The 12615-nt window shown below is 40.5% G+C and overlaps 1 protein-coding gene across 3 annotated transcripts in view; it reads left to right on the top strand.

Annotated features, from left to right (window-relative positions):
- Positions 1-9444: 9444 nt before the first annotated feature.
- The window catches only part of GRAP2 (GRB2 related adaptor protein 2), a 41144-nt gene continuing 37973 nt past the window's right edge, over positions 9445-12615 (top strand). Inside the window, exon 1 of one of the 3 annotated variants that reach the window (XM_086740119.1) lies at positions 9445-9503. The gene's annotated coding sequence lies outside the window, so the exon portion shown is untranslated. Of the gene's footprint in view, positions 9601-12615 lie in introns of all 3 variants that reach the window. The other 2 variants (XM_086740120.1, XM_010127476.2) reach the window with 2 other exon arrangements.

Here is a 12615-nt window from a genome sequence, read left to right as displayed (position 1 = left end):
ATTTCCTTCTCTGTGTATTACTTTTTCATTCCTTGTTTCTATAGTTGGTAATTTTTTCAAGCACTAAATCTAATTATGCCCTTAGTCTCCCTGTAGTGTCACACTGCTGAATGCTGGTTTGGGGTGTTCTAAATAGACTGACCTGATCAACAAATTAATTGGAGCTGCAGCTGGTAGTTCAGGTAGTTACTTCTGGTCATTGATGAGTATAGAGCTTTCAAATTGCTTTTCAGAGGGCTTTTAAAGTTGAGATATTTTACTTCACGAATGGAATGGAGTAAGACGGCATGTGCTGTCAGATATCAAAACTCTGGTGAAGGGCAATAGGTAGTTAAGAGAGTGACAAACCTCTTGGAACTGAGTGACCAAATGTTAGTTGGCTTTTCTGACTTGTTCTGAAACCACATTTAACCACAATACTACTTTCAAGTTAAGCGGTTACGAGGTGAAAGCACGTGCCATCTTTTGCTGAGAGACGAAAAAAGGGCATTGAAATGCAAATTCTCATGGTACAGTTAGAGTTTTCCTTAGTCTAATCTCATAGCCCCTAGATTTTTGTACAATCGTTAAACAGTCGTGAATTTATCTCACCTATCAGTATAAAATCAAGGAAGATCATTATGCACAGCTGTACTATAGAAGTGTCACAATGCAATTATCTCATTGCACCGAACACATGCCTGCTGTTGGCACCTCAGAGCCAGCAGGAGCTGCTTGGAGCTTGTATCAGCGGGAACTCACTTTCACATCCATCACTTGGGGACATGAATGTGCAATGTGACAAGCCCATCACTACCAATAATTCATCTAATTTACAATGGCAAGGCGGATACTTGGCTGTGTCTGAAAGCCAACAGGTCAGTGGCTTCATCTAGCAGCTCATGCTGTTCCCAGCAGTGCTACGTTCCTACTAATAATTTAATCTTGTATTTGAAGTTCAGTTCCTAGCAGTTTACCTCCTCTTTCTCATTTTCTTTCACTTCTACTTGAAAATATAATGGTCCATTTCAGCAAAATTAACTGCAATTTCATGGATCACTAAAGCAGGAATAAGTTTTATACATAATACTGTAATCCATCTATTTGTTCCCCAGAATGCAAATTGACTTGATGAGCAATTCTGCGTCCTGTGTAAATAACCCTAGTTCTAATTAAGAGTGCTGTATTTTCAGTGGAGAAGGGAGAGGGAAAAGACGACTGTTTCTCTGGCTTTGACTTTCTGATAATTGTTCCAGGGTACTTCATTTAAATTTTTAAAAGTCTATACTATAGAAAATACAGGCAACAGCTACCTTGATTTTTTTGAAGGAAAACTCTGGTGCTAAGCTTGTGCTTCATTCTTTCTTTTCCTTAGAAAAAGTAGTTTTCAAAATTTGGATTCTCATATAATATGCCAGATAACAATATCTAAAATACAGAGTTCCTCTGTCTAATATATACCAGTTATCATACGGGTAAGAATAGAATACAACTCTTGTTTTTCCATCGGTGTGTCAGTAATGTGCAAGAAGAAACGCTCCACAGTAGGATAAATAACAGGAAGTTCACTTTCCATGGCCCCTCTTACACTCAGATTCTCTGCAGGGATTGCCAGCAGGTGGAATAACTTATATGAACTGGATAATTGTCTTTGTAGTGTGGATACTTTTCTACTATGAATTGATTGACATTTCCATTTCTTTTCACTATAAAGATGTTAGACAGTAATTATCAAGAACTTCTTACAGGTTCAGAGCTAAAAACAATGTCTAGAGATTATATTGAAAATTAAGATAACTTTTATATGCTGTTACATCTTTCCTAAGCTACAAAGTTTCTCAATTTGATTAATTATGAAATAGAAAAAGTAACTTAAATGTCAGTGGTAAAGAAGTTTCGATGGTAAATGCTGAGTCTTGTCTTTAAATGTAAAACTTATTGGACTATTGACTTGAAGTCCATTAAGTTAGCATAACCTAACTTATCCAGGAGGAACAAACCCACGTTACCAAAATTACCAAGTAGTAGTTTTAAACAAGAAGAAGGAAGTATTCTTTCATACCGTGCATTAAGTAAATTGTGGTATTTATTGCCACAGAATGTAGTGAAGAGCAAAAATATAAATAGACAAATTTACAGAAAATAAGTGGTTCTTAGAGATAATTGTTCAAATACAATCTCTGGTTTAACAAATTCCTAGGTTGTTGCAGGGAACAATTCCTGGAAGGAATGTCAAGAGAAGGCTCAGTTTGCTTCTTCTCTTCCTGCCCATTTTCTGTAAATAGGTCTTACTGGCACCCTCAGCTAGAGGACACTGGGCCAGGTCGGGCTTTTGCCTGACCTTTACACTATTTGTAGTGCTCTTACACACATTATGACACCTTTAGTATGATTTCTTGGCCAAATCACGTTTGCTTCAAAACCAACTTTTTTCTGCCAGTGGCATCTGTCAGAAGCGCAGAATGAGCAAAGCAGCTGGCTGAAACAGCTTCAGAACTTGCTTCCAAACCGACATACACCTGGGGTCCTGTTTAGTAACTTGTCTGGGCTAGCAGACTGCACTGAGCAGCCACATTTATTATCCCGTTCTCCTATTAGCACTCGTATAACTAGGAATTTGTTTAGACGGATCCTGTATAACTGTCTTCTCTGGTGCAATTCCCTTCATTAGTCTAGGAAAATATAGCTATGAGAGAGCAATATAAACCCCAATCTATTTTAATACATACTTTAGAGCCAGGAAATATTAGTTTGTCTTGCTTATTTTCAAGCCACTAATTTTCAGAAATGCCAAATGGATGCGAATTTCTTTTCAATTTTCAGCATTTCAGCTCATCTGTCTTTATATTAAAAAATATTTCCACGGATACATAAGCGTAAAGTCAGTAGTGATGTCATTTTTCCTAAGTTCTTACTTGTAAAGATGTTGGTATTTTGAAGTATTTTTTTTCTGAAAATAACATGGAAAAGTTGTTTTTTCTTACTCTTTTTCTGATTTCTTTCTGCAGCTGTAACTACTTGCTATCTTTCCTTGAACAATTAGTTTAAATAATCCCCCCCAAACTTCCTGATTTTAATTGACAGTGACAGGCATTCTCAAGTCATCCTTGATTTCTTCCAGTGTTACCCATATAATGAAAATCCTTCAGTGCCTCAATGTTGGAGAAGCCTAGTTGACAATGCTGTCTGACTTTCTCTGATACATTATTTATAAAATAATCAAACTGTGTGAGGCATGCACACACATGCCTCCAGTTCTTTCTGCAGTCATTCATCCTGTGGCATATCATGTCCATAATGTCTCAAAGAGATTTGCTGATCTCTCACGTTAGTGGACTTTAGGGGGCCCCAAGAATCATTAGAAATTGCTTCTCTCACTTTTACTTTGGCCTCAGAATAATTTTTCATAAGGTTCTTCATATGCCTCCTGAGTGCTCTAGGTAAAAAGTTATTTTGCATCCAGAGTCAGTAAATTATGCCAGACATTTCTTGTGGTAGTTATTCCGTTCTCCAAATCAGAACACAGTTCTGCAAATGCAACAGCTCAAACATGATATCATTCACTTAAAATTCAGGAGAAGGAAGTAGAAACAGAAATAATTCCCTTCTCCATTTCTCATCCGCATAAAACAGCTAACATTGGGATTCCATGGTGGCAAAATGATTGAACAGGAAAACAGAAAAGACTGCCTTCTGCAATAACCTTTTGGCCCCGTTCAATTGTCCTTAGCCAAAAATACAGCAACCACGACAGACTCAAGGGGAAAATACAGAGAATATGCCTAGCCTTTCCTTGTGGCGACATTACAGTTTGACACCAAACAAGAGGGAAAGTGGCTTGCTTCTACGCAATAATGTATGCCATAATAATTAGGTGCTTTGACATTTATAGGTTGAAAACACCATATTCAGGTGTTTCACAATGAAAAGTCTACCAAGAACACAGAGAGCACTAGCGAGTAAAAGAAGAAATAGACAATATTATTTTCCAGTAAGCTTGTTTAAAGTAGCTTAACACCTTCAACTATTAAACCACAGCTTCAGTTGGCTTATGGTGCTGCTGCAGCTAGCATTTTGATCACACCTATAACGAGATCCCAATGCAAATGTCAGATCCAGTGCAGTGAAAGTCACGTTACAGCAAAAGGACAGTATCTGCAACTAGGGAGAAAGGAAGGAAACATCTCGTGTCAATCCATCGCAACCCTTCCGTCTATGGAATTACTGAAGGGCTCTAAACAAGAGCAGAGAGGTGAAGGAATTAAAACAAGAGCTTCCATTTGTCTGTGAATTGCCCTGCTAAACTATAACAGCAACGTTTCTAGGCTGATCAACCTGGATCTGTCAGCTTTCACAGCTGGTATACTCAATAGGAGGCGCATTTTACTCAATGCAGTAATAGCACAAAAAGGGAATGCAGCCTCCAAATGATTTAAATTATGCTGGTGAATTGTCATTTCACAGCTTTACAAGATGTTCCTGTTCCCCTCCCTTCCTTTTATTAGTTAGCATCAGGCTGGGTAGATTTCTGTGCAACTCCCAGCTGAGTCACCAGAGAAGGGTCCGCCTTCATCATGTATCAATTTGATTTCAAGGCCTGACAAACACCCAGCCGCAAGAAGGGAGACAATCTGTAACACATGTTATGAGAACAAAAGGTAAAAATATTAAAATTCATAATAAATGTCTGTTTGCCATCTGAGCCCCCTCCCCACAGCTCCACTTATGACCATGCTTCTCCTGTGTGCTAGCTACCGCGGTCCGGATTGAGGAATATTTTTTTATGAAAGGATAGGCATGAATTTCAAGCAAAAGATCAAAAACGGTACCTTTTTAATTTTTTTAAAGTATAGAGCCAATTAACCTTTTTATCAAACTACACACATCTTCAAATGACTTAGATGGGAAATATATTGGTTTAATTAAGATTTCACAGGGAGAGACAGTTGCAAACACTTGGAGCTGAGAGAAAGTGGGATCTTTATGAGGAGGGTGCTGCATGTTTTACAACTCTCTGTGTCTCTGTTGTTTGCACTTCAAATGGAGTCCATTTTTATCTGTCTCTCTCCTGCTGAGAGAAACTGATTTCATCATGTGTTTCAATGAAGCTATTAAAAACTTCAATCACGAGATTCCTCTTTTCCCTTTGTATGTTTCTCTCTCTCTCTCCGTCAGAGTTGCACTGCGACATTGGCTATATGGCAGCATACATTGATTTGCTTTGTTTTACAAGTCGATTAGATAACCTTCCTGCAATAATAACTTTAATAACTTGCTCTAACAGAAAACTTAGTACCCATATTCTTCTTAGATGGATCCCCGCTCGGTCTGATTTTTGTAGGTCTAGGATTTTGATGGGCATGCCATGCTTTCTTCTGTTTCTTTGTTTTTAGTAAATGCTGAAAAGTTCAAGAGTGACAGCTTGAAGTTCTATATATATACAAAAAGAACAACATGAACAGGCTGAGAGAGTTGGGGGTGTTCAGCCTGGAGAAGAGGAGGCTCTGGGGAGACATTATAGCAGCCTTCCAGTACCTAAAGGGGGCCTACAGGAAAAAACAATTCAGTAGGGCCCATTGCAATAGGACAAGGGGTAATGGTTTTAAAATAGAGGGAGGTGGATTCAGATTAGATATTAGGAAAACATTTTTTACAATGAGGGTGGTAGAACACTGGAACAGGTTGGTGATAGATGAGGTGGTAGATGCCCTATCCCTTGAAACATTCAAGTCCAGGTAGGACGGGCCTCTGAGCAACCTGATCTGGTTGGAGACGTACCTGTCCTTTGCAGCGGGGTTGGACTAGATGACCTTTAAAGGTCCCTTCCAACCCAGGCTATTCTATGATTCTAACAATGCCAGCATATACTTCCCCTTCCCTTCAGGAACTCAGAAATATTGCAAAGGTGTAAAAAGAATGTACTACAGTGACATGGCATTACAATACAAATATTTTGGGGGCAATACCACGTAGGACTTCTACATTGACAAATCATATACTCTTAAAGCTCAGATGTAGTTATTTATCCAGTACTCTAAGACACTTAAAGGTTGTGCTAGGGATAAAAATATGTCAAAATAGTTGAATAATAAGTAAAACAAGTTATTAGCCTAAAAGATCCTCCTCTGACAAAAAAAAAAAACAAAAACAACCCCCAAAAAAACCATTCTGAAATATAAAATTTGGTAGATATTTGTATTTACATAATATTCAAATAGAGCCATTGAATCTATAAAGCCTGAAGCCTGGATATAGCCATATGCATTAGTTTCTTGTCTTTAGCTTTTGTTTGTCAGTTAATGTCAGACAAATCATGTCACATAAATGAAGCTGAACACTGTTTAGGTCTTAGTGTTAGTAGACAAGACATCAACATTTGATTCTTGCATTCTGTGCCTCTGTTCTTGAGCCAATTCTGAGTGATTGGTGCTACGGTGCTGCATATATAACTGATTTTTAGTTTGCTTGCAAGATTGACGTCTCTAATGCAAAACAAAAACTATTTTTGGCTGAATAGTTGAGAGTATTTTATCTCAGGCCAAATGTTTGTTTTGCCCAAAAATATTTTTTATTGTTTAAGACATTTTTACTTTTTTGTTCAAGTCAAAGTAAATTTTGAGATAAAGACCTGGTTTAAGCTGAAAAATCAGAACATTTCATATTGGAAGTACTTAAACCATTTAAAATGGCAAAAGAGTAATCTAATAGAAATTAACAAAACAACTTAATCCTTCTTCATAACTTTTTGGACAAAATATATGATTAAGAAAACTTTTTTCAATATTAGATATTTCAATATAATCAATAAAATTTTGCTCATTTCTGTTTGTAATACTTCTGCACTTTTGAGGGACAGAGATGTAACCTGAGCAATCCGATTGCTTGGTCTTCAAAGTCAACAATTATTAGGAGTTAAAACACTTATTTTCTGCTGATTTTGGGCAGTAGGCTGGAAAAAGCATGGACCATTTGGCCAGGCTCTGAACCATACTCAGGAAAATGGAATCCCATCCAGATCCTCAAACAGGTTCAAAGGCAAAAAGAGTGCCTTCAAGAAATCAGGATGTGTGGATCTCACTGACTCAATAACTCAGTAATTTATGAATCTATTTCAGGTGAGCAAATGGTCTTTTCCTAGCTTAGAGTCTACCAGACAGAATTTAGATTAAGTTTTCAGGCTTTATTTTAAGTGGTCTTAGAGTGATGACTGCAGGGAGAAATTTCACTTGATGTCAATTCCTTTTTACTTTTCTCTGAAATGCCTCATGCTAATGGTTGCAGGCACAGTACCAGGTAGCCCGTGGGCTGCAGTGAGGGCTGTATTTCCTAAGGGGGCTTTCTGCTCTCCAGTGGCAACCAGTTTTAGAATCATAGAATAGTTTGGGTTGGAAGGGTCCTTTAAAGGTCATCTAGTCCAAGCCCCTGCAAGGAGCAGGGACATGTCCAACTAGATCAGGTTGCTCAGAGTCCCGTCCAGCCTGGCCTTGAATGTTTCCAGGGATGGGGCATCTACCACCTCATCTATTACCAAGCTGTTCCAGTGTTCCACCACCCTCATTGTAAAGAATTTTTTCCTTATATCAAGTGTAAATCTGCCTCTTTCTAGTTTAAAACCATTACTCCTTGTCCTATCACAACTGGCCCTGCTAAAGAGTTTTTCCCTGTTTTTCCTGTAGGCCCCCTTTAGGTACTGGAAGGCTGCTGTAAGGTCTCCCCAGAGCCTTCTCTTCCCCAGGCTGTACAGCCCCAACTCTCTCAGCCTGTCCTCATAGGAGAGGTGCTCCAGCCCTCTGATCATCTTTGTGGCCCTCCTCTGGACTCGCTCCAACAGGTCCACATCCTTCATATGTTGGAGGCACCACAGCTGGAGGCTGTACTCTACATGGGGTCCAATGAGAGCGGAGTAGAGGGGCAGAATCACCTCCCTCGACCTGCTGGCCACACTTCTTTTGATGTGGCCTAAGATGTGGTTGGCTTTCTGGGCTGCAGGTGTGCAATGTCGGCTCATGTTGAGCTTCTCATCGATCAACACCCCCAGGTCCTTCTCCTCAGGTCTGCTCTCAATCCATTCTCTGCAGCAGGGACAGGATGAGAATAGGGCAGTGGTAACTCTTCCCTCAGCGTAGTTAATGTGCGGAGTTAATTACCAACAGGGTTGATGTAGGTGAGGACAGACAGGTGGACTCACACCACCAGGACCAGCCCTCTTCTTATCCCCTATCCCTGCTCCTGGTTACCCCAGGAAGCCTGAGCAGCAGCGACTGTTGGGTAACCTTTTCCCCAAGAGATTCAAACTGCTGCCAATCACATACAAACACCCACCTCCTTTCTCTCCTAATCCAATCAGAATGCTTTCAACGCTTTGCCCATAGGGGTCCTTGCATTCAGAGTGGCTGTCAATCACTCTTCAAGCCCACCCCCAGCTTCCAGCCCCTGCTGCAAGGGATGGCAGATACCCGCCATTTTCTGTAGGCGTGGCAGGAAGAGGAACGGATAGAGGTGTGAGGGGGGAGACCTTAGTGTGGGAACCCAGCAGTGTCATTTCAGCCTCTACTCACCTGAGGAGAAAGCCTTAATTCTAGCTTTATTTTTATGGCATTTATGTGGTTCATAAATATTTTGCTGTCTGAAAGAACCATAGCACAGGTGTTGGCCAGATAAATTGTCACTGCTTTGAGTAGATCACAGTCACTCTGTTCAGGCCACCGGCCTCCTGCGATGCACCCCTAGTAGTGACTAAACCGATGCAACAACTAAATAGGCAAATGTGCCTTTTCTGTGTTCTTACAAGAACCAGATTTTCATACATCTTTTCTCACAGCTTGAAAACAGCCCCTCGGTTCACACTAATTGCAGAATCTGATTAAATTCTAGACTCTCTTACATCAACTGCCTCTTGGTCTGTGCCTGCACAGGCACAAGATGGCCTTTGTATTGGCCTGTGTTTGCTCACAGAGATAGAAGCGCATCTTCACATGTGGGTGCACTGTGCGTATGCACCCGTGGACTCTGTCATATCAGACGGGATGTGTGGCAGGAGAGGTGATCCACAAGTTCAAATGCTGATAGCTTATGACTACCACTGTCACGCCGTATTAGAGAAGAGGGCACATTTTAGGAGACCTTTGATGGCTTGCTCCTGGGGATCACTACTTATGTCTAAAGGAGCCAGTGTTTTCCAGACAGATATATTAAATAACAGAGTATTGAGCAAGTTATGGGGTGCCCCAGCACATCACATGCAACTCGAGAAGCAAATAGCTGTAGCATTCAGAGAAACTGCTCTAGAGCAGCTGTAACCCTCTCACAATAAAAGAACAAAACCACACTAAGCTGAGTCCCACACCCAGCTCAGTAAGCTACCGTGCCTGCGAGTTCCTGCATGGTTTGTGGTTTGTACCCTGCCAGCTTGATTGGCTGCGCTTCATGAGGGAGAGGCAAAGATGCCATGGTGAAGACTTGTGTGTCCCACATGGCTCCGCAAACTTCGGGCCCTTGCTAAGCACTTGCACTGAAGACAGGAGGTGAGTTGGTTATCTTGTTATAAGACTCGTGCCATTCCCCACGGCTTTGTCTCAACACAGATCCTGAAACAGCAGAGTTCAACCACCTGCCTGAAAGGTACAGATCTGCTCAGCTGCTTGCTTCTTTCGCTGTGAAGTTTAAGGGTAGATGCATTGGCTAAATTAGCATCCTATTTTCTGCAGAGTTAAGCAAGTAGGGTCTTAGCTGCAAGGCTTGAGATTTAGTGTGTTTTCATTTCCACCGCAGGTGCATCAAGTTTTTCTCCTTGTCAATGGGGGATTAGAACTGTGCTCAGCCAGAGGGTATTTATTGGAACAGAGCAAAGAAAATAATGAATGGTGAAATTTTTTTTTCCAGCCAGAAGGACAAAGCAAAGAGATATCCAGATTTCCCAGAAACTTTAACATTGCTCTGACAGACATCAGGCTATTGTGTCTCTGAGACACCCAGTGTGATCATACCAACTGGGGCAAGATGCCTAGAAAGGAAAATGCTTCTAGCGACTGTAGATCTGGCATTGTTGACCCTTCTTTTGGTGCCTCCTGTGGAATGCAGTGGGGTCTCAAGGGGCCAGGCATTAATGTAATTTCTCCTCAATTGCCTTTTCATGATCTTGTAGAGATTTTGACGCATTGTAAGCGTAATATGCAGTATTGTTATGAGACATTTCTTTAGAATGGAGTTCTATAGAGCTGTATGGCAAGGTCTGCATGCATTTTGTGTGTGTTTGTGTGCATAGAGAAAGTTCAGAGTATTTGACTTGTCTTGTGGTTAATCTGTGAACAAAAGGGCATCAGTTTCCAGGACATGATTTAGTAGCACACTATCAGCACAACATTTTCTTAGAAAAAATGATAATCTAAACTCCCTTCAGCAGCAGCAGAAGCTGTCACATTTATATTTGTCTGGAGAATAAAGATTTTATAATAACTGACTTTTTAGTAAGCAGGCATGGCAGGAGGAGCTGGGTTTGGGGATGAGAAAGAGATCCCCACCAGTTATGTTTCGCCATGGAAGACTGTAGCTGATGCAGCTAGCAATGCCAGTCATCCACTTGTAAGTGGAAGGAGAGAGAGGCTCGTGCTTTAGCCTCTGCTCCCAGGTTTCTGCATAGGACATAAACCCTGACTATAATGTGATGGTGAAATGAGTTGTGGAAAAGATACAGTGAAAACACATTCCCTTAGTAGTGGCTGTGTGAAAAAAAAATGCTGTTGGTGTCCCAGTGATACAATTCCCCTTACTTTCCTATCTAGTGACATTTACTTCTGTTTCTTTCTTGCATCAAAACTTGATAATCCCACAGATAAGAGATTAAACACAAAATAGCCCTTGTGTCATTCCCATTTTCATCAAGAAAGCAGAATAGCCTGGAGATGGATGGATAGGCAATATGAAACGTACACATCTAAACTTAGGTTAGTTTTGTTGTCTCGATTTTGAAGTTGTTTTCATCTCTACCACTACCTTCCACTTTCATGTCCTAAAATTGTTAAGACTGAAGGATCTGGCTGGGCAAACCAAAAATTAGTATTTCACAAGACATAATTTTGTACAATTGCCAGAGAACCAGGGCTCTGCTGCTCAGGTTAGCTGTATATCCTGATCTCTTATACTTTCCTACATTAGTTTGCAGAAGGTATAATGTGTCTGCAAGCTTGTCTGTTTCTATAACTTACAGTCGTTGCTCTAATAAAAGACATCACTTTTCTCTTCAAACTTTGTCTACCTAATCACACAGAATTTCTTTTTCTTCCCCATGCTTACCTTCTACTCTTGCAACCGTACACGCGTGCCCTCCGTTTTTGCTGATTCAAGGGCAACAGCAGTGAGGATGTAATGCCCTCCATACAATGTTATACTTCGCCCTCCTCGTCAGTTTGCAGCTTGAGAGCAGCTCTCTGTGGCTAGAAGTAATAATTGAAAGTTTGGCAGGCAAGAGGTTGCTATTAAGCCAGAGGTCTGGAACTACTGCTGTAGGCAGTCTCTTTTGGTTTATTCTTACTGCCTGGCCTAATGAAAATGATCTTCATTCCCTTCAGTATGTTTCTTCCCTTAACAGTATTTTCACTGGAAATTCTTCTCTTGGTGGACCTGTAAGATATATACCATAAAATACACTCACTGGCAAGTTCAGTCTGATATTAGTCAGCCTACTCACTGTGGGTGAGAAAATGCCCTGTGTTTTACGAGTAATGAAGTATTGCTGTCAGCACTTCATACACCTATGTCTTTGGGGCTCATTTTAGTTCCTTTAGTTTTTACAGTATAATAAGGCTCCATCTTCTCCTACCTTTCTCCCTTCTCTCCAGAGACTGGTTTTGGTTTAAGAGGAAAGTAGCTATTCTGTCTTCTTTCAGTTCCTCAAATTGCTATACACCGTATAATGATTGTCACACACTTTATCTGAAGCTCAGGGCTGGCTGCAAGCCATATTTCAGTCAGCGCAAATGGCGTCCATAAATCCTCTGATATCTTCCAGAAAATCTTTATTTTGCAGCTCCCTTGAAGGCAACTTCTTAGTCTTTTTAGCTTCATTTTTCATCATTCTTTGTATGTTTGAGCAGCAGCGAAAGAAGTATATTACCATCAGGGGTTAAATGGCAGTAACTTTGCCTTTCCTGTATAAGCCTTTCATCTTAACATTTTAATGTCTACACATTTTTTTGCCTCTTGATGGGCATTTTGCCCATTTGCCCTTACGACAGGTGGGTATGAATACTCTCACTTTATAACTGTAATCAGGCCCACATACATGAATGCAATGACATTGTGATGACAGAAGCACTAAAGCCATACTAGTTTAACTAACTTCACAATCTGCAAAAATGAACTGGCCTCCTGAGAAGGCAGCTTTATGGTTTTCAGTACCCTATTCCATTTAAACATCTCCATGTGCGGCTACACTGTACTCTTTAGATGTGTCCTACAGTACAGTGATTTGCCCAGGGATATACAGCAAATGTTTAGCTGACCTGGGCTTGGAAACTGGAGTCTTGATCTTCTTTCTTCATCACTAGAAACTGCTGCCTTGTTTCTGCATTTTATAGTGACAGTTTAATTTTAAATATGATTTCAAATAAGGACTTTTTTAAAAGAGAGAGGGAGGAG

This window comes from Chlamydotis macqueenii, chromosome 1 (assembly GCF_036417535.1).
Source record: "Chlamydotis macqueenii isolate bChlMac1 chromosome 1, bChlMac1.mat, whole genome shotgun sequence".
Lineage (NCBI taxonomy): Eukaryota > Metazoa > Chordata > Aves > Otidiformes > Otididae > Chlamydotis > Chlamydotis macqueenii.
The sequence above is the reverse complement of the archived record's forward strand: the minus strand, read 5'-3'. Positions and strand labels throughout refer to the sequence as shown.